Source organism: Halichoerus grypus, chromosome 1 (assembly GCF_964656455.1).
Source record: "Halichoerus grypus chromosome 1, mHalGry1.hap1.1, whole genome shotgun sequence".
Taxonomy (NCBI): domain Eukaryota; kingdom Metazoa; phylum Chordata; class Mammalia; order Carnivora; family Phocidae; genus Halichoerus; species Halichoerus grypus.
The window spans coordinates 24,210,730-24,235,238 of NC_135712.1; positions in this window are offsets into that span (position 1 = coordinate 24,210,730).

Below are 24,509 nucleotides of genomic sequence, written 5' to 3' on the forward strand. Positions count from 1 at the left end.
AATTATATTTGTGATTATGATTCTATGCTAATATATCTATTTTGTTGTTTTTATTAGAGTTCACTAGTCAGGATATCTCAATTAATTTTAAATAATAATTATTGAGGTGTTTAGGGAAAAAGAATTTTCAGCCAAATCTAATTTTCTTATCTGAAATCTGAAGGCAAAGATAGCAACTAGACTTTGCTGCATTCTTTCTATACGTCACATAAACCAGTGAATGCTCTACGTCATCTATTCAAATATCACAACAACCTAATGAGGTAGGAAATGTCATTATCCTTATCTTATAGGTAGTAAAACTTAGCTCAGAGAGATCAGCGATCTTTCTCAAAAACACACCAGAGCATGTGGCAGAACTAGGTCTCACACAGATCTAACAAAAACAAAAAAACCCCACCAGAACAGAACAAAAAACCTGTGCCATTTTACAGTTTACTGATGAAAACATTTTGCAAAGGTAATAAGATCACAGTTTTTATTGTGGTTGTTATTTAGTTTATGCTTATGTATTATTTTATTTTTAATGAAGTACAAAAATCAATACAGTACACAAGCCTAGTGTTTAGCTTGATAAATTTAACAAATATATTCATTTATGTTACTATAACTACCACCCAGATGAAGATCTAGAATATTACCATCACTCAATAAGATGCATCATGTCTACTCTCAATCAATATCATGTTTTGACTTGTTTTCACATAAGTCACACATATCAACCTCAAAATATCTTATTTTCTACAAGGTATCAATTTATAATCCATTGGCTCAACATGTTCAAAGAAGAAGCATTGCCCATGCCAAGAATAAGTAGGGAAATTTGTAGCTTGGGTTATATGAGAATGAGTAGTTTACTATTATGACAACTGACAAAATATTAGAATAGTAGATTAATAATATAAGTGGTGGAAATTCTATTAATAATATAAGTGGGAGAAATATTTCCATGATCAGGAAATATTGGGATCATCATGATTTCCTATGATGGCATCATATATTAATTTCTGAATTTGCTTCTTAATTCATTTGAAAAGATTTATTGAATAAGAATCAACACAAGTAATGATGTACAAAAGATATGGTTCAAATATGTGAAACACATAATCCCTAGGACTTAGTGATGTACTGTTTAATAAATGAGGTAAGTTCAATGGATGCACAACTTTTAATACAAATGTCCTCTGAATCAGGTGACAGCAATAATGCTATTGGGAATTCAGAGAAGAAGAAGTTAAGTGTGTGTATATGTGTGATGAATAAAAGTATTTAAAGATTTTAAATTCTATGCTAGTTTCCCTGTTTTATAGATTTTTAGGATCTTTTAAGACTTATATGTGAATTGAGCCATGAGACTATAATTTTATAGAAAAGTAGGAAATTTTAATAGAACTTTACTAATAAAATATGTCCAATAACAATATTTAGGTAAAATGCTATCCAGAAAATACCATATAGTGAGGTTTAAAAAAAGATAGGCTTCCAACAGACACATGAAAGATACTCAACATCACTAATTATCAGGGAGATGCAAATCAAAACCACACCACACCTGTCAGAATGGCTAAAATAAAAAACACAAGAAACAGCAAGTGTTAGGATGAAAAAGGAATCCTTATGCATTGTTGGTGGGAATGCAAACTGCATTTTATAATTTAGTAATTATACTTAGTAATTTAGTAATTATATTTTGAGAAACATCCAGAGGGTGCAGCCCATCTGGAGTTTCCTCAAAACATTAAAAATAGAATTACCATATGACCCAGTAATTGCACTACTGGGTATTTACCCAAAGAAGACAAAAACACTAATTCAAAAGGGGGAGATGAACCATGGGGGACTATGGACTCTGAAAAACAAACTGAGGGTTCTAGAGGGGAGGGGGGTGGGGCCTGTGTTAACCTGGTGATGGGTATTAAGGAGGGCATGTTCTGCATAGAGCACTGGGTGTTATACGCAAACAATGAATCATGGAACACTACATCAAAAACTAATGATGTAATGTATGGTGATTAACATAACATAATAAAAAAAAAAAGGATACATACCTCCCTATATTTACTTCAGCATTACTTACAATAGCCAAGATATGGAAGCAGTCCAAGTGTCCATGGGTAGATACATGGATAAAGAAGATGTGTGTATACATATACATATATATATACACACACATACACACACACACACACACACACACACACCAATAATGGAATATTACTCAGCCATAAAAAAGAATGAAATTTTGTCAATTATAACAACATGGATAGACCTACAGAATACAATGCTAAGCAAAGTAAGTCAGTCAGAGAAAGACAAATACCATATGATTTCACTCACATGTGGAATTTAAGAAACAACATAAATGAACAAAGAAAAAAAGAGAGACACAACAAAAACAAAAACAGACTCTTAAATATAGAGAACAAACTGATGGTTACCAGAAGGGAGTGGGTGGGGGGATGAGTGAAAGAGGTGATGTGGATTAAGAATATACTTATCATGCAATGATATATTGTATGGTGACTAACATAACATAATAAAATTAAAAAAAAAAAGAATATACTTACCATGATGAGCCACTGAGTAATGTATAAAACTATTGAATCACTGTACTATAAACCTGAAACTAATATAACACTTTATGTTAACTATACAGGGATTAAAATTTTAAAAGTACTGGAAAAAGGTGAATAAGAAAAAAATACGGGCTTTATATATGAAAGGAAACTGAGGTAAATTTTCATTGGCATTACTTTTATTAAAAAAGATTTCTAAAATAAATACACTGAGCAGAGCATTTTTTTAGTACTAAAAACAAAGCACAACAAAACAAAAGTAATAGTCTTTCTCCCATTCCTATTGAATATAAGTTACAAAACGTTTACAAAAATCTTTTGTTCAAGTATTTAAGAAAATGATATAGTTTTTTATTAGTAAGACCTAAGCATTTATTTATTCATTTATGTCTTGTTTTGTTTGGTTTTGTTCTTAGCCTTGGCTGTGGACATGGTAACCTAAAAAGAAGAGACAAATATTTTCTTTTTACTTACCTTTAAATTTATAACTTTATATTAATGTACCATATTAGAAATAAAATGAGATGAAAAAATATTCCCTTGAAAAAAATTAGAAAATCCAGACGTGAGAAGCAAATTTATTTCAGCATTAATTCAAGTGAGGAGAAAAAGTTACATTTGGATAGGGCGGTGTTACTGCTGAGCAAAAATGATGAAATGGGAGCATGGAAAGAGTATATGGAACATTGCTAGAAACAAATGTCTTTTTCATATACTTTGCTATGCTATCATTTATTCATATTTTCTCACCAATACCACAGCCCTGTCCAAATCCAAATTTCTATTACCTAGATTAGGTAGTCTCACTTTAAAGCCATCATCAAATAGTTCATATGGGCACTTGTTCCATACACTTTCTTAATTTTCTCATCAAGTTCCTTGGTTTTAACTTTTATCCATATACAATGACTCCGTAAATTACATCTTCTTTTCAAACCTTTCTAAACTTCAGACTTATATATCTAAGTGATTACTGGGCCTCTCCCCTTCGATATCTCTGATTTGGCATCTTTAAAGTTGAATTGTGTGTGTGTGTGTGTGTGTATGTGTTTCTTCCCTGAAGGAAACATCAATCCCTCCAGAACTTCCTAATCTAAAATAATGGCAGCCAAAACACAATAATAAATAAAAATACTAAATAGCGCCATATTAATATCTCTTTCTTACCCTCCACATCCAACCCATCTACTGTCTCTATCTTCAAAAATATATTCTTAATCTGATCAGTCATTATCACACCCACAGCTACTACCTTGGAGGTAACCACAAACTTGTCTCTCTTTAATTATCTAAATACCCTCTGCATCAGTTGACTAGTTTCCCACTCTGCTAAAAATGTAATCTTGACATGGCAGCCACAGACGTTCTTTAACATGTTTAGTAGGTTCACTGTCTCCTCACGATATTATGACGACTACCCATTTTTCCAGAGTCCTTACAATGGTCTAAAAAGACCTGTAGTGCTAATGCCTTCCCTCTGCACACTCTGTCCTCACCTCATTCTTCTCATTTTCTCTGCTTCAGGCACACTGGCTCCCTGCTTGGATTGACTTTTACTGAAATTCTAGACTTTGGTCTACTGGTCTTTTTCCTTCCTAATACCTCTGCCTAATTTGAGCTTCTCTCTGATAGCTACATGGTTAATTTCTTTACTTCATATAATCCTATTCTCAAATGTCATCTACACAAGAAGCCTCATCCCAACAGTCCTCCTTCATTCTGTAGGCTTCTCATTCCCCTTCCCTCCTGGCCATCACTGTTCCCTTACTGGATTATACTTTTCCACCTACCCATAGACATTTCTCACTTTCTCACTTACTATGACATTTTCTTAGTAAACATGCTGCTTTGTTTCTGTGTTTGCTTATTCTCTCTCTCTTCTTACTAAAATAAAAGAGATCCTTGTATGTTTTATTACTGATGTAGAAAAGTGCCCACCATTTGGTGGATGATCAATAAACATTTGTAGAATGAATGAACAAATAGATTAAGTGTTCTATTAAAAAATGGCACGACTGATGAATATAGAGATTTCTTAGCACAACATCAAGGATACACTGCCTTTCACATATTGGAGCTCCTAAATTTATCTTCAATCTGTCTACTTGTTTTCGTCTCTGTTAATTCAATCTTTGTCCAAGGTACCATCATTTTTCATCTGGACTACTTGCACTAGTCTTCTGTTGGTCTCCATTCTTCCACTTTCGCAACTAAAATAAACATACTTCAAATCATGGCACTTCTTTGGCTTACAGCCTTTTAATAACCACATCCCCATTCCAAATTGAAAAATATTCAAACTCCTAAATATCATGGCCAACACAATTTGGCCCCTGCCTACTTCATCCATCTCCTCTCAATAACACTCTTCCCCATTCCGCTTTTCATTACGATTCAAGTGCACCATCATCCTTGCAGTTTTATACACCAGACATTCTTCTCTCGTAAGCCCACTATACTTTCATTTCTTGCTTTGCGTAGTCCCCTCTCCCAAGTTTTCCCTCTGAATGCTTTTATACTTCTCGTTTCTGAATTTATACTATTGGCTCCATCTCTGGTAAACTTGGCAGCACTGATCCAGTATCTCAGCCAATAATCAGGTTTAGCACGTAGAGAAATTCTTTATGCATGGGGTAGATACATGGCAATATTTAAATTAGTAACAGAATTGTGACATGGGTGGGCCTCCTAACAATTTTAATGTCATGAACTCTATCCTCTGTCTCTCCTCCTCTCATAATTATGGTGTTCTCGAGAAAAAAATTTATTCAATTCTACATCTGTTATCCCAGGTATGTTGATTAAATAATTTATGACTTTTTTTAATTCAAAAATCATGTCCAACTTGAGCTTTTTTATTTTCTAAGTATAAATATTCATATCCTGATGACATTTTTTCAAATACTTTGACATGATTTTATAAAGATGCTCACAATAACCGTATAAGGATTCAAAGAACTCTACTTAATTTTTAGCGTCTGATTTCCAAAGAAGCATTTTTTAAGAAGTTTCTGCACTGTCCATTTGAAAATTACTTACATAATAAATCTGTTTCTATCTTTAAAATATATTTTATAAATATACTAGCATTTTCTCACATATCTTGAGGTTTTGCTTTATCTTTCTAATCTGTTTGATTTTTAAAGAAGATAATAAAATATTATAGAGAAGCGCCAAAAATAATGAGACACCTATGTGGTCACTAGTTCATGTTTTATCATTTGTTCATTTGTTCAATTGCTCTTTTCATTTTGTTTTGTTTGAAACAAAACACATCTTTTACACTAAAACCCCAACCAGCATTTCTTTTAAATCCCACATTCTATAGGAGTGACTTGCGAATTTGTGTCTCTTTTCCATGAACATTTTATACTTCTGTCAAATATGTATGTATTAATAAAATTTTTTGGTACTGCATATTTTTGAGTTTTCCTCTATTTTTTCATTCAAAATGGAAAAAAGTGAAGAAAATTATAAGAAGAGACTAAATTAGATAATGTTTTTACTTTTATCTGACCTCTTTGCTTTGTATTGCATTTCCAAGATAAGTGTGTACATTTTCATTCTTTGCGTGCAACTTATTTTGAAAACTCTTTTTCCATTAGGTAAAAAGGTCAGTATTGAAAAAAAAGTTAGACTTTAAAATAAAAGCATGCATTGAATATGCATGAATTCAGCCAACAAATATTGAATAAGCACCAAAGAGTGCTAGGAATATGATTTAGAGATCATTGGCATATATTGAAATGTGTGTATATGTTTATTTTTCACCATACTTTTATAAATATAATTTTTATCACTGAAATATATTAATTGCTACATTTTATAATCTCATGAACAAAATATGATTATGCAGTAATATTGAATTTTTATATTTAGCTTCGTTGGCAAAAAAATACACTTTGTTGACAGTTAAACAATATTGTGACATGTTTATGGCTCAACAATGAGAACCAATTTGAGGCTGATAGAAATGCAAACTAGTCTGCAAGGACACATCATTCATATTGCATGTTGATATTTTCAGACTCAGTGTAGTTTATTTTACATCCCAGGAAAACCAAGAGTTCATCTATCACCTGCTTAATTGTCTGTGGCAAACATTCAGGCCTAAGGAGTGTTGAAAGCATACCATCAGCGTAGGAAGAGCAAACAGGCTGTTTCCAAACAATACCTTTCATATCTCCTCTCCTCTTAGTGAACATAAAGATGAAACAATTGAAAAGGAAAAGGAGTAAAGACAAGAAGTGCAGTAGGTGATGATGAAGGAGATGATGAAGATGAAGAAAACCAATAAACATTGTAGATAGGTACTCAGGCTCTTGGTTTTTGATAGATGGATTAGAATCTCATCCTTGTCACTTAGAAATCATATGGCTTTGGACAGGCAATTTACCTTCTTTGTGCCTCAGCTTACATATTCTAAAATACAGATATTAATCAGATCCACCTGGGCTTTCTTAAAGAGACTTAAGACATATAATGCATTTAGTCTGCTCTCTGGATTCACTTTTCTTATAACTCTGTCAAAATGTGATTCTTTCTTCTACAAAGTTGAAGAAGAATAATGAGTATGTTTATGAATATCAGACACACGAAATTTTTTGTTTGTGAAAAATAAGAGCCTAAGGGGCTGAATTTCTTGATAGAACTCTCTCCTTTAAGGGCATACATGTGTCGTTAAATTGAAGAAGTTTCTTTTCCATTCAAACATATAGTTGCTATTCTAGATTTTTCCCTCTCTTCAAGATATACTAGGTTGATTTAGCATCTGAGGGGAAAAAATCAAATCCTCTTTTCATACACTAGATTTTAATATTTTCCAGTGTTGAGGCTGTAACAGTTTACTCCAAATTTGTATTCTTGATTTTTTTTTTAAAAGATTTTATTTATTTATTTGACAGAGAGAGACACAGCGAGAGAGGGAACACAAGCAGGGGGAGTGGGAGAGGGAGAAGCAGGCTTCCCGTGGAGCAGGGAGCCCGATGTGGGGCTCGATCCCAGGACCCTGGGATCATGACCTGAGCCGAAGGCAGACGCTTAACGACTGAGCCACCCAGGCGCCCCGATTTTTTTTTTCAACAGTAGCTGAAATACTGCAGATATTAATGGAACTCTCTCTTTCTCAAAGACATATATCATCTCTCAGCTCACAAATTGGGAAGATTTCAAATTACATTTTGAAGAATCATAGGAATAGAAAAATAATTGCAAGTAATTTATTTTTCAGCCCCATCCAAGGACGTCTGAATTCCCCTTTTTTCTAGTGGGGAAGTTATACTTCACTCGGAAGTCATTTGCTTCCCTAAGCTCTCAGGCCATCACGAAAATTTGGGGGCACTAATGGGATCCACTTGGATTTCCATCATAAAGTTTTAGAAAAAAACTGCATGTGTCCCCCTGGACATGAACTATTCAAGATACTTAGTGATTTCTCCAGCAACTCAGACCATGGTATTTAACAATGATGATGAATGCCTTTGAAGGCTCTTTATCACCTCATTTGCTTCTCAGATCCCTTAAGTTCTCCAGATTACTGTTTTTCTGGGATACACATCTGCTATCTAATTCCCCAAACTTCTGAGCTAGCCTGAAACTAATGCATAATTTTCCAAAAGCTATCTATAGCTTTCCTTTTTTCCTTTTCCCTTTTAAGAGTTGGAAATTTTTTCTTATATATATGAAAGTCTGTTATTGATTGCCCAGTTGACAAGCAGAGCCAGAATATTCAATTCTGATGCAACTTTTACAATACAAAAGCATTAAGAGACACTTGCCTGGGCAAAAATTATAATCCTAACTCTAATCTTTATCTAATTTAGTAACATCCTTTAAGGAATACAGAGAGGAATTACTTAACAATATCTTTCCCAATTGCTTCTACATATTTTGGACCAAATTTATTGTTCAGTATGTGTACAGTTTACGAAATAAAAGCAAAAACAAATGTGCTAACTTTCCCAGTCACCATCTCCATACCAACAAGGGAGAAAAGGCAAGTTTGGATGATATAGAATGTGGAAGTGATTGGTTTTGATGTGGCTTTTTATAAAACATGAATATTAAAGCACTGAATCTTGCCAAGATAATAAAAGTAATTAGTGAATATCCTAACAATCTTCCCATGGATATGTACAGCAAAATGATAGATATATAATATAATCATAATAGTGTTATCTTACATATACTAATTGAATATGCAGTATTAACTTTATTTCACTTTAAATAAATGGAAGTAACATTGAAGAATTTGAAGAAAGTATATAAAAATTTTTATAATATATTTACCATACAAATCTTCCTCAACTTATGATAGGGCTACATCCCAATAGGTTCAATGTAAGTTGAAAATATTTCAAATTGGAAATGCATTTAATACATATAACTTACCGGTGGATGTTTGGCATCCATCATATCATTGCTAAATACCATGGTCTGAGTTGCTGGAGACATCACAAACTATCTCAGTAGTTCGAACATCATAGCTCCTTAGCCTAGCCTAACTTAACTGTGCTCAGAACATTTATATTAGCCTATAGTTAGGCAAAATCATCAAAAGAGAACAAGTTGTGGTACTTTGGAGAGAAGTGTGGGAGAGACTTTTAGGCTAAAAGATATATACATGAGTACTACAATGTGTTGTAACTATAATAATTCTGATATTTGATCTTCCTCTGCATGATTTCTATGTTTGTATCTCAACCTGTTAATAAAATGTGGTATTTCTGACTGAATTACCTTCAAAATTCACTAATACTCACTCACCCCTTTCTGATATTTATTGATGATGATATAAAACCATTGGGAGAATGGCTCTTTTAATCATCTATTGATTGACTAAAACAGTGGTTCTCAAAATTTACTGTACATTAGAATCTTGAGTTTCTTAAAGCAAAGATTGCTGTATCCCATCCCCCAAATTTCTGATTCAGTAGTTCTTGGATGGAACCTGAATACTTGTAATTCTAAGAAGCCATCCAGTAATGTTGATGCTGATCTGGGAGTCATATTTCTTGAACCAGTATGTTAGAGTATGCACTGAATGTTTCCTTTGTCAAGAAAAATTCAAGAATAGGGACACCTGGGTGACTCAGTCGGTTAAGTGTCTGACTCTTTCTTGATCTCAGCTCAGGTTTTGATCTCAGGGTTGTGAGTTCAAGCTCTGCATTAGGCTCCATGCCCAGCATGAAGTGTACTTTAAAAAAAAAAAATTCAAGAATAGTGAACTAAGTGGTATATATCTAAGCATATCTCAAGTTTGTCATTATACAAATACCACAACTTGGCTGCACATACAAATTTTGAATTACATTTCCTGTCTACTCTTATCAGATGATTTATTTAGATGTTAACTGCTTTAACGGTTCTGCATCCTATCACTATTCTTCTGGTATAAGCTCCCTGGTTTTCCTAGAGCAAATGTTCCTTGCTTATTTTCTTTTGGGTGCTGTGGATAGATTTAGTTCCACACTCAAGTTCCAGGAATTAAATATGTGTCCTAGGCCAACCCAATCTAGTAGTAGTGTGCCATCAAACCAGGTGTACTTGGTTCATGGATTGAAAAATGTTCCAGTCCAGGTCCATACAACTAGTAAGAAACAAGTCCAGAACTTTCCAAGCTTTCTCTTACAGATACTGAAAATGTAAGATGAAATGCAAATGGGATTACTGAGAATGGAACCATCACAAAGGAAAGCAGAGTAGGAAAATTAAGTCATGTGTGTGTGCACAAGCAAAAAGAGTCCAAAGAGTCTCTCTCTTTTTTCCACTGAAAAGCTTTCTGTCATTTTCAGTGAAAGAATCCTAACTAATACAGACTGATTCTAGCTTGTGTTGTTTGAAGTACTGATCTGTTTATTTGTTAAATCTTCCCAAAACACACATTTTAGGGAGAATTTAAAGAATATTCCATTAAAACCATTGTTTGCATGAGAAATATTTTAGTACTGCATTATTGTATAGCTTATTTTATTTTTTTAAAGATTTTATTTATTTATTTGACAGAGAGAGAGCACAAGCAAGGAAAGCAGCAGAGGGAGAGAGAGAAGCAGTCTCTTTGCTGAGCAGGGGGCCTGATGTGGGGTTTGATTGCAGGACCCTGGGCTCATGACCTGAGCAGATTGAACCATCTGGGGGCCTCGCATTAGTGTATAGCTTAGATGACTTTTCTTTGTTACTCCGTTTGCTATTCTTTTTTTTTTTTTTTAAAGATTTTATTTATTTATTTGACAGAGAGAGACACAGCGAGAGAGGGAACACAAGCAGGGGAAGTGGGAGAGGGAGAGGCAGGCCTCCCGCAGAGCAGGGAGCCCGATGCGGGGCTCGATCCCAGGACCCTGGGACCATGACCTGAGCCGAAGGCAGACGCCTAACGGCTGAGCCACCCAGGCGCCCCACTCCATTTGTTATTCTTTGTTTCATTTTTCTGAATTTTTCTTAAGGAATTTCTATGGCAATTATATAGAATGTGTTTTTTTTTTATTTTCATGTATTTCACATTCCCATTATTTTACATATAATCACTTAGTTTATTTATTTTTATTTTTTTATTCGTTTCAGTTAGCCCCTGTATAGTACATAATTAGTCCTTGATGCAGTGTTCAACGATTCTTTAGTTAAGTATAACACCCAGTGCTCATCACAGCACTTAGTTTATTTTGAACTACTGTGGTTTTCATATTAATATTTTATTCCAAGCATGATTTTAATTCTGATATTTCATTTAGTCTTTTTTATTTTATCTTATTATAAAAGAAAGTAATCATTTTCTAAAATGTTTTGATTCCTAAGGAAAAATATTTTTGATGAAAATGTTCATGCAGCAAATCCTTTATATGTTGCAGAATAATCTTCTCCCAAGTCCATCCTTAAAAATATATGAATTATATCTTACTTCAAGGAAATTCATTACAGCAAAATGTCCATATTCTGAGGGACTTAGCTTCTATCAATAATCTACAAGTTGCCTTTATGATATGTCTTTCAAACTTGAGATGGAGCTTGGTGGATGGGCATTCATTATTTTACTAGTTTGCCATATATAATATATATACTGTATTTAAATTAATGGTAATATAAATCACAAATAAATTATCTCTCTGTATCTCACTTATTTCACTTCATTGTATACCTGCAATATGGATAGGAAACAATAGTATATGCATCTTGGTTTGTTGCATGTAAGTGGATTATAAATAAAATTAAATATTTAATATATTTTCTTGTGTAAGTTAAAAACATCTGTTTTATTTTAATTCTTCTCTTCCATTCCTAGAAACAAATGGTAAGATGATAGAAACAACTATAATATATTATCCATTACTTATACTTGTACCCATTTTAATATTGAAGTAGTATGAACAACTCAATAATTTCCATGTATCATTAATGACTATACTTTAGAATGCTGGTGTCAATGTTACCTTGTTCACGGGTTCTCTCTGATAATTTTTCTCAGGAAAAGTTATTTGAATTAGAGAATGAACCCCTTGTATGTTTTATAATAGTACTAATGTACATTGTATTGAATAAGGCATCTTACTACAATATAATGTGTAATGTGTATAGAAATATGTGTTGTGACATTATTTTGAGGGGGTTGGTTTGATATTTTACTCTAAATATACTTACATATAGAAGTTTTATTACTTAAATCCATTAGGAAGGACAAAATTGTAGCAATAATTTCCTTTATAAAAAAATGCTTTCTCCAATAAAATGATTCATAAATGCTTTCTATTTTAAAGTAATTTATAATCCTTTGGGTACCTATGAAAAATGAAAAAAGAAAATTATGCAAGTTCTTCAATTTCACTGTCCTGCAAAAGCACAATGGAACTAGATCTGATATGATTAGTGAATTGGGCAAATGGGAACTTAATAAATATGCTGGTCTTTTCTGACACATCTCTTTTCCTGGAAAGGATATTATCAAAAACAGTTCAACATGACATATGAACACTAGTATTTCAAAAGCAAAATAATGTAAATGCTGCATTAAAATATATAATTCTGACATATTATTTTAATATTAAATTGAATAAAATATACATGAAAGACAAGGTTTTATAGGTGATTCCCTCAGCTGTGTAATTGAATATTTTGTAATATTTATCTTACATATTGGCATCTAATGAATGTATGAAAGTGAATATAGCACTAATATTTTTATTCTGGGTCCACTATCAAAGAGACATATATTGAGAAACTTGGTCTTTTCCCATCAAAAATGTGAATTATCAATAAACTTAAAAAAATACCACAGTAGTTTCAGGGGTAGAATTTAGAGATTCATCAGTTGCATGTAACACCAGTGCTCATTGCACAGTAGATTTTAAAGCTAGAAATACATAATATTTTCTGGGAAAAAACAAAACCAACTTGGAATGCTTCATGAGCTGAGCAAATAATTAGTAGTAGTAGTATTTCCTTTTGGTTGAGTAATTGACTTTGGGAGGAGAACAAATTTCCAAATTATTTATGTCTACTATAGCATTCCTGCTTCTTCATATATATTAGAATAGAATGCTTTAAATGTTTTAATCTATTCTCAGGAGAGGAATTATACTTATTCAAAGTCAGGACATCAGTCTTCAGAGTAGAAAAGAATTCTTGAAAAAATTAAACTATTTTATCGGTAGAAATATGCTATATTTATTCTCATTTATTTTGCAGACATTTGCAACATTACCATTACATTCCTAAATGGTAACTAATTTGTTTCTTACACATAACATCCTTTTAATAAAAATTGTTTAACTTTTAATGGGAAAACTGAGAGCAAGCATACTTTTATGCATTTAGAGATTTGAAATGATGAGGTGCTGTTATGATTATCATCAGCTATTTCTAGTTTGCTTTTTGCCAATTTACCTGAAATGTTACCACCAGATTAATATTTTTTTTTCATAGCAGGCTCTCCATGTATTTTAAATAACAGTGTTTTTCAAAGAACAGAGTTGCTTAATTTTAATGAAGTTCAGTTTAAAAACTTTTTTCTGGGGGCGCCTGGGTGGCTCAGTCATTTAGCGTCTGCCTTTGGCTCAGGTCATGATCCCAGGGTGCTGGGATCAAGTCCCACATCGGGCTCCCTGCTCGGCGGGAAGCCTGCTTCTCCCTCTCGCACTCCCCCTGCCTGTGTTCCCTCTCTCGCTGTGTGTCTCTCTGTCAAATAAATAAATAAAATCTTTAAAAAAATATATATATATATATATCAGAAAAAGTTAAAAACATTAGAATTTTTTTCAAGATTGAAATATCACATTATTATAACAGTGATAACTTCTTAAAAAATAAAATAGCCAAATATATAAAGTAAAATAGAAAACTAATGCCTTATCTCATCCCATAATAATTTTTAACACTCCATTATGTAGCCTTATAAAATATTCCAATGCCTATAAAATAATTCTGTTGTATTGATTATATTGGATAGGACATATCCAAAACAACTTAAGATTTCCCATCAATCACTGTTTTTATGCATTTTGTTTCTTCCTTGTCACTCAATTACATTTCAGATAAATTAAGTTTCTGAACATTCATGAAGAAGGAGAGCGGTCCAGGTAGTTTTGGAAATGGAGAGCAATGTAAAGCAGGAAAGGTCTTATTTGGTGGATAAAGTCATGATATTTTGTTTTCTGAGTTTGGTGGATGGTCAAAGATAAATCTTTTTCTCATAAGGCAATTTTTTTTGGTTTCTCAACAATACATTGCCATTAGTTTTGCTTTAAACATTTGATAATCTTTTAAGGAGATAAAAATAAGAAAAAAATATTTTATATATACTTACATGATTACCAATTTTGGGTTTTTATTTAGTATTATTTTCCTGCCTGAAGCTTTTCCATGAACATTTCTTGTACTGTTGCTCTTCAGGTGATAAATTCTTTTAACCATTTGATGTGTGATAATCTTTGAAAACACTTAAATATTTAAGTCTTAGAGATGTGGTATATATATACATATATATATATGCAAATATACTATTTGCAATGACGTAGATGGAACTAGAGGGTATTTGCTAAGTGAAATAAGTCAATAAAAATACCATATTATTTCACTAATATGTGGAAATTAAGAAACAAAACAGACGAACATAGGTGAAGGGAAGGAAAAATAAAATAAGATGTAATCAAAGAGGGAGGCAAACCATAAGAGACTCTTAACTATAGGAAACAAACTGAGGGTTGCCGGAGGGGTGGCGGGTGGGGGAATGGGGTAATTGGGTAATGGGCATTAAAGAGGGCACTTGATGTAATGAGCCCTGGGTGTTATATGCAACTGATGAATCATTAAATTCGACCCTTGAAACTAATAATACAGTATATGTTAACTAAAATGAATTTAAATAAAAAATTAGAAAAATATTTAAGTCTTAGGTCTAATACAAAAGGCATTATGTCTTTATAAAGTCTTTACGTAACTTTAATTTTTGAAAGACCTTTCTCTGGATAAAGAATTTTATTTTTTTATTTTTCTTTTTTTAAAGATTTTATTTATTTATTTGACAGAGAGAGACACAGCGAGAGAGGGAACACAAGCAGGGGGAGAAGGAGAGGGAGAAGCAGGCCTCCCGCTGAGCAGGGAGCCGATGCGGGGCTTGATCCCAGGACTCTGGGATCATGACCTGAGCTGGAGGCAGAGGCTTAACTGCTGAGCCAACCAGGCACTCCAAGGATAAAGAATTTTAAACTGACATTTTTATTTCTTAGAAAAAAAAAGGGGGGGGAGAAACAGATGACACAAATAGAAAAAAATTAGCAAGGTGATAGGAATGTACAATATTATCAAACCAAAACAATAGCAAGATAATACATTCTTTTCAAATAAATACACACTGAGTATATACCAACAGACTGCATTATGAACCATAAAAAAGTCTCAATAAATAGAATCAATCTACCTATCATCTATCAATTTGTCTACTTACTTAGCAATTACTGGGATCCAGTAAAGGAGTGTTTTGAGGCAAATTTGTAACAATTAAGATCAATATTAGAAAATAACAAAAAGATGCAGATCAATTATTTCATCTTAACCCCAAAGAAGGTAGAAAAAGAAGAGCAAGTTAAACTCCAAATAAGCAGGAAATAAATAATATCAAGGCAAAGTTAATGAAATAAAAATAAAAAAATAATAGCTAAAAATTAATAAAGTCAAAACTGGTTCTTTCAGAAGATTAATAAAATAGACAAACATTTAGCCAGACTGATTAAGAAAAACAAAAGACCCAAATTACTAATATTAGGAATGAAAGAAGTGACATAATTACAGATCCTACAGAAATTAAAAAGATGATAATAAAATATGAATAATATCATGTTAATGAATTTTACATCTTGGGGAAATGTACAAATGTCTTGAAAGATATAATCTTCCAAAGTTTATTCAAGAAGAAATCCATAAGTTGAATAGCTTTGTTTCTATTAAAGAAATTGATTGGTAGTTATGAACCTTTCAACAAAGAAAACTCTGGTCTCACTAGTGAATTCTTTTAAAATTACAAAAAAAAACCACCTTAAGCATTTTTTTTTTTCTTTTTTAAGTAGACTCCACACCCAACATGGAGCTTGACCTCATGATCCTGAGATCAAGAGATCAAGAGTTGCATGCTCTATGGCCAGAGCCAGACAGGTGCCCCAAGAAGAAACAATACCAATTATCTCTAAATTATTCCAGAGAATTTAAGGAAAAAGATCAATTTATTGTGATATCAAAATCAAAGACATAAAAAAAGAGACAAATATACATGCAAAAGTTCCTATAAAATTATATTAATATAGGATAATATTTCATAACCTAGTGAGTTTTACACCAGGAATGCAAAGTTGGTGTAACATTCAAAAATAAAAATAATACAATTCACAATATTCACAAATTAAAAGTCAAAAACCATATTATCACTTTAGTAGATGGAAAAAATTCATCTGACAATATTTAACATTCATCCTGATAAAAACTCTTATTAAAATAATCGTTAAAAGGGAACTTATAAAACTTGATTGAATATATCTGTAAAAGAAACAAACAAAAAGTCTACAGCTAACAACATACATAATAGTGAAAAACTAGACGTTTTGCTCCTAAGATTAAGTTATTGAAAAGATAAAGGGGAAAAAGCATCCTATTTGGGAAGAAAGAAAACTGTCTAAGATATAGGTAGTAAAATTGTTTTAGTAGAAAATTCTACAGTGTATAAAAAAGGTTACTAGACTAAAAGGCTATAACTGAGTTAGCAGGTTTAAGGATATAAGGTCAATATGCAAAGATTGGTGGTATTTTTATATTGTAAACCGTAAATTTAAATTTTAAAAATCAGTATTTAAGATAACATAAAATTTGAATTAGTTAGGGTTATATTTGAGATAAAATATACAGTATCTGTATATGGCAAACTATTTCTGAAAGTGGTTAAGAAACCCACATAAATAGAGTAATACACTGTGTTCACAGATTGCGTGTTTTAATATTGTTAATATGTCAATTCTTCCTAAATTTATCTATAGATTCAATGTAATCTCAACCAAAATAATATTGATTTTTTTAGCAGCAGGCTATTTCTAAAATTTGTATGGAAATGCAAAGTTTATCATATAAGAAAAACAACCCTAAAAAAGATTAATACAGTTGGCTTCCAATATTTAGTATAAAAATGCAGTAGTCAAGATAACATAGTAGTGGTGGAAAGATAGTCAAAAAGATCAATAGGACAGAGAAAAAGTCCAGAAATATACCTACACATATTAAGACAATTGATTTCTTCCCCACAACACCAAAAAAAAAAAAAAAAAAAAAAAAACGGAAAAACTGAGCATACCAAATATAGGTGAAGATGTGGTGGGAATGAAGCACTCATATGTTCATTGCTGGTGTGAGTGTAAGATATTACAACCATTCGGGAGTTTGGCTATTTCTTTAAAAAAAAAAAAAGCATTCATCTATCTTACGATCCCACACTCATAGGAGTAAAAGTATATGTTTATATGAAGAATGGACAAGTATACTTATATAGCAGGTTTATTTATAATAGCTAGGAAGTAGAAAAACTCAAATGTCCATTAAGTGACTAGATAAACAGATTGTGGTACACCATACAATGGAATGCTACCCAACAACACAAAGTAACATACTATTGCTACATACAAGTATATGTGTGAAACTCAAAATAATTAGGTTGAGTGAAAGAAGTCATAAAAAAGAGTGCCTACTTTATCAGTCTACTTATATAATACTTTAGAAAATACAAACTAAACATAATGACAGAAATCAGATCACTGGTTGCCTGAGGTTGGAGAGTGGGGTGGTAAAAACAGGCAAGAAGAAGAAATTATAAAGGAGCATGAGTAATTTTTTTGGTTGACAGATATACAATGCTTTCATTATCTTCATTAGTTACACTGGATTTACACATATTAAAATTTATCAATTTTGATATCAGACTTTAAATATAGTTTACGTATGTCAAATATATTTCGATAAAACTCTAAAATGGAAGAACGGGAATAGGCAATGTGAAAATAAAGAGAATTCTGATCTTCATTCAGCATCTCTCTTAGTCTCTTTTATGCCTTCCTTGACTTAATAAACATGTAACATGGACATCAATATCCCTGACATCAGGGAGAACTGGATGTAATTCCCATTTACTCCTCTCATTCATTTTATATTTTTGAAATTAACTTAACCTCTCTGAATCTGTTTTCCAACTTTATATAAATAGAATCTGGTATATGTGTGTGTGTGTGTGTGTGTGTGTGTGTGTGTGTGTGTGTGTGTGTATGTCTATATATATATATGTCAACTAATATCTGAAAACATATCTACCACAAAGAACTGATAAGAAGCTATAACAAAATAATTTACATAGAGCCCCCCACTCAACAGTATCCTGAGTGTTTTATTCCAGTGCTGCCCTTTCAATGTGATAAGCAAATTTAATTATTTATTGGTGATACCTTCATGATTTGCTTCCTTTCCAAACACTGTTCTGTAATCTAAGAAAAATGTCTAGTTTTAATATGTATATTTCAGTTACATATCATCATCCAACTAAAAAAGGAGATTAATGAAAAGCCCCCTCTAGTCCCCAGGAAAATATAAGCTCAAGAATGGAAATTTTAAGTTAGTAAATACAATGGATTTTAAATGTGAAACTCGTTTACCTTTATTCAGTCCAAATTTCTTTTTATTATATTGAAAATAATTGTTCCCTTCCTGTAACTCCACACCCAAATCAATCAAATGTAGTTAGCTTTATAGTTCAGGTAGACATTGGAATAACTGTTACATGGACAACACTTAACAATTTGCAATCTTATCAATTAACATGCTAAAATTATTAAAGTACCACTCTGGACCTTTAAGCATTATTACTACAAACATAACTGTTGTCAGTGTGTAAAATGTAAACCAACTAAATAAAAGTTATTATAAAAGATAAATTCCAAATAAGTATAGTTAGTTTCAATGCATTCTTTTTAGTTCAGAAATATTTGCATTGAAAGGGCACAAATAAGATTTCATTCTTCTGGTCAAACTGATAGGAAATCCTGTCTACTTAATTCTAAAAGGAAATGTGCCATTGTTAGTGAATAATTTGCATTCTTCTTTTTGATTTACCTAAATAAACTGCAAGCCTAATGGATTACTACCGACAGAAGAAATTCATCTAAAGCAGGAATATAAAATAGATCTAAGGAATCCTTGAAACTTGAAGCGCTTAAAAATGTGAGTGTGTGTAAATTAAGGACTATAAAGTGAATGATATTCCCAAACAAGTTCTGAAATATTTAACTGTCACTGGTAATAATTTATAAAGTAGGTATATAGACATTTGCCTGATAGATCTGAGGGGCATGTTAATGCAGCACAATGAAGACAGATAGCTCCATTCTGGTACCACTGAGCACACAGCCACCTCATGAAACACTTCTCAGCCAAAGCACATCAATCTCGCCATGATGGCTGCTCAGATTAGAGAGGGAGGCACACTCCTGTGAATCTTAAAAGGCCATTTCTGTCTCTTGTGAAGTTGTTTAACTTTGTTTTCATTTTATGGAGCCTCTTTGAGCTCTAACACACACAGGATTTGACAGATCGACTTTTATAAAATACCTGGGAGAGAGTGATTTTTACTGAAATATAAATTACAAATTTTGCAGAATAAACTGAACTTGGCATTAACTTGAGATACTGTAAGATGGCATTTATTATTTATTACTTTTTTCATATATTATTTACAGGTAGATTCATATTTTTGTGACATTATTTAATTTGTTACAATTAGAATGGGATACCTGATGTTAGGAAGGCAAACTTTGCACAGTACATGTTTAATTATTTTGAAACCTAATTTACATGGTTTATGAACCACTTGAAATTATTAAGCCACCCCAAGGAAAACATTAAATAACTGTTCCTGGACAGTTGATAAGTCGATGATTTGATATGCTGAAAGTAACTCCCAAATGCATTGCCGTCATCCTTTATTCAGTATCATGCCCAACAGTGACATAACACAAAATGTGGTTTCCTGTATTTTCCAGAAATGATTTGTTTCCAGGATTTGTAAACCTGCAGCAGTGTAAAGTCAAAGTAAACAATATCAATGTTCAAACTATGTCTATAAATTTATATCTAAAAACAAGTGTAATCTATTATTAAAGATACCATCAACAGGATACCAGACGGTGCAGCTCAGAAATCAAAATGTTTTTTGTTTGATTGTTTGTTTTGACTACTAAACACAATTGTTCAAACTAAATCAGTATAAGCACAGTCTTTTTTAAAATACTGCTACAAAATTTCAACATTCCTGGGAGACAGAAGGTCTTTGCCATAAATTTTGTGAATCTCTCAGATAAGGGTTGTTTCCCAGCTGAATAATGATTGCTGGAGAGTAAGAATGACCTTCAGAGGATGATTCTGCCTTCCACAACATCTTATCACTTATCAGTACCTAGTGTCACTTTTCCAGTCTCGGTTTTCACAACTCCCCCTCTGTGTGCACTGGCTTCTCTGTCTGCCAAGCTCAGGCCTGTCTTGTTCCTGGTCCCTTTGAGGCTTATTTCCCCTTCTCAGGCAGGTCATTATTGCATCTTCCCTGCTATTATCCTGACTTCAGACACAGGACGCCAGGGATAACTAGTATCCCTGAGACAAAATACAGCAGTGGAAAAGCAGATGCTGTGTCCTCTGTCCCATCAGCCTCAGTCTAGCCCTATTTCAGCTTCTAACTTCATACTTGGATTCCTTAATCCCCACCTCAGACCCAAGTATTATTTTCTCACCTCCCCTTGAGTATCTGCATCAGTAACTAAACTAATGCTCTGGTTTTTCATGAATGTGAGAGCCTGCCAGGATCTTCTCCTTTCCCAATGGCTAGAACCCTACCTCTCTACCTTAGCATGGCACTTGGCAATGTCTCCTGGGACAAATGCCAGATTTCAAATACTGTCTGACAAGACTTCACCATATCACCCAACCTGACTTCTTTCCATCTGACAGAATGCTCTTTGAACCTCTAGTTTTGATCATTAGTATCTTGAACAGAAGATATTTGCCTCTTCTCCCACCAATATCCACCTAAGTGTGTCATTTTATAGGATTCATCAGATAATTTGTTGGATGGTTGTCTTCTCCATGAGCCCAAGGACTTGCATTTTTCTGCCCCCCTACATTTTCCTAAGAACTTAGCACATTATAGGCACATGGTAGGTGTTCCATAAAAGTGTGGTGAAATAATAATATTATTAACTCTGGGTAAACACAAACTCTTTTTTTCTCTACCCACCCCAATTGCTCAGAAGGATTAAGCAAGATAAATGGAGATCAGATTGACTCCCAAAGAAGACCAAAGGTAGGTTCATGTTCAGAGATATCAAATGGGCCATATTTTTTAGAAGTTGGGTTTCAAAAGGAATAAAAGAAAACCAATAAAAGCACTACTTCTGTTTAGAGGTAGATGGAAGACAAAATTGTTTTCCTTCTAACAATAAGAAAAACCTGGATAATATATAAAATCATATCTTTTCTTGAACATATTAGAAATGATTAGGGAGACATTCATTTCATGTATTCTGTTCCATCATTATACCTGATATTTTTTGAGAATTCATATTTTATAACTATACTTTGTTAGAAAGGCCATTGAATGTGTAAATCCATTCATTCAACTGAGTATTTCCCTCCGTATATGAAAACATGCTCTTCCATACAGAAACAAACAAACAAACAAACAAACAAACATATCTTTTTAAAGACCCTGGTGATCTGACTTAACATTACAAAAATGTAAATAAATTTGCCATTAACTGTGATATAATATAAAATATGTATTAAATATACTACATAAATTATAGTATATAAAATATAAAAATAATGTATAAATGATATACAGCATATAATATGTAATGTATAATGAATCCAAGTCATGCTGTCTTAATGTAAAACTATGTCCTATATAATTTATTTATATAATTTCGAAGATATAATTTACTTCTTTCATTAATGGGCATTTTTATTACCTGATGATTTTGCAGGATTATGGTAGAAAACAGACCACATTTCCGAAGAGTCAACTGAAGAATTTAAAGAAGGAACAACTTAAAGACTTAAAGTTAAGAGAAACAAACAAAAAACAGTTGACTCTATTGACTTTCATAAACCTAAAGAGAACTGGTCCAACGAGAACTGTGTCTGTGGGAGAGGCCACCCAAAAGAAGCTGTGCTTCTGATATTCAGCCAGTACCAAAATGCACTCTACATGAAGGGAGAATCAAGGGGAGTAAGAAACAAACAAACAAAAAAGCCCTTTTGTGCCCTTTGTATTAGTCTGCTAGGGCTGCTGTAACAAAACACCCCAGACTGGGTAGCTTAATAATAGAAATTTATTCTCTTATAGTTCTGAAGACTAGAAGTGTGAGATCAAGGTGTTGGCAGAATTGGTTTCTTCTGAGCCATCTCCTCAGCCTTTTAGTCTGTGTGTGTATATTCCTGGTGTCTCTCCCTGTATGTTCTAATTTCTTTATCTTAGAAGGACACCAGTCAGATTGGATTAGGGCCCAGTCTAATGTCTTTATTTCTTTAAGATATATTTACTTATTTGAGAGAGACAGAGAGCATGAGCGAGTGGGAGGAGCAGAGAGAGAGGGAGAGAGAATCTCAGGCAGACTCCTCCACTAAGTGCAGAGCCCAATACAGGGCTTGATCCCATGACCCTGAGATCATGACCTGAGCTGAAACTGAGAGTCTGACACTTAACTGACTGAGCCACTCAGACCCCCCATTAATAACCACTTTAAAGGACCTATCCCTGAATACAGTCACATTCTGAGGCTCTGGAAGTGATGGCTTCAACATAGAAATTTTGTGGGGACACAAATTCAGTCCATCATTCCCTCTAATCCATGAGTACCTTTGACTGGCCAAGGCCACCTAGAAGCCAGAAGGTCTAAAAATTCTGCATGCAATTCATAGAGATCAGCCTCCTGGATAACCTCCTAGAGGTCAGCAGGATTACATAGAAGAGGGAAATACAAAAACAAGTCATAACATCTGTATTTGTTTCAGCAAATGTAAAACAAAGCATTTACTTTTATTATAAAAAATAAAAATATTTCACTAGTTAGGGTGGTAAATACATGTTATTTCCATGTCAAACATCCTGATGTCTCCATTCCTTCACAAACTATAGAGTTCTATAATTTTTCTGTTCTACTGTAAATTTCTGACAGCCAAGTTCAGTTATCTGTTCTCAATCTGTATTCTCCTTGCATCCCTGTAAAACATGATGTAGGATATTATCTCTTTTCTAAATATTTTTTTTTCTTTTTAACATTAAGTCACACTATTCAATTCTTTCTTTAAATTCTTCAAGGACAGAGGTGCTTCACCACTGTCTGCCCAATAGGCAGCTGCTATTCTGCTGAGTGTAAAACATAAATTTTATTCCAGCCAAAAATATAGACTTTATGCTGGAATCTTCATTAAATCAGTCTATTGGGACATAAGTTGTCAAATTCTATCCCAAATGGATAGGACCAAATTTTACACTTAAATTATCTCCAATTACTAGATTTTTTTTTTCTTTTTTTTTTTTGCAGAGTCATTTGTGAGGCTATTTAAAGTGAGTGGGGAACCTATTTTTGTCAATCTTTCCCCCTTTGTGCTGTTTGGAAGATTCAGTTAAAAGTGAAAAGAAATATCCTGCTTCAGTGGGGAAGAAGATGACAGATTTTTGTAGCCCTGTGCCATTAGTATAGGTTGACCATGCCTCAGTGAATAACTAGCTGAGGAGTCAGGTTTTGGTGAACATATATATATGCTGCCCAGCTCCTGAGCACAAAGACATGGCAAATGGCTACCACAGTGGCTCAGGATACCTATGGAGGTTTATAAAGTCTTGGACAGGAACACATGACAGCAAAGCAAATCTGTTAATAGACTGTGAATAAATTTAACTTCATAGTTTTGGAGAACAATTTTGGATTCACTGACATCCTGAAGAAGTAGACATTAGAAGGTTAATTTTATTTTTTCGCTGTTGTTGTTTTTTTAAGTCTGTGCCGGGAACTTTCAATGGGATTCCTCAAAATAATTATAATCACTAACCTTAACTGAGCATTGAATGTTGGGTTAGGAACTGTTTTAAGGGTTTTGTCTATATTATGTCGTTTAATTCTGACAACTCTATGAGGTTGGTCCTATATTCCCTTTAGAGATGAAGAAACTGAGCCAAAAGAAGGGACTTCCCTAAAGTGAAAAAGCTGTGCCCAAGCCTACGCAGTCTAATTTCAGACACCACACTTTTAGTTACTGCTCTGCCTCTATCATGTAGAATAAAAGTACTGGAAAGAACAGCACTTTAAAGACCTGAGAGACAAAAAAATTCTGTGCATGTGAAAAACTGAACATTTTACGCAAATCAAAAAT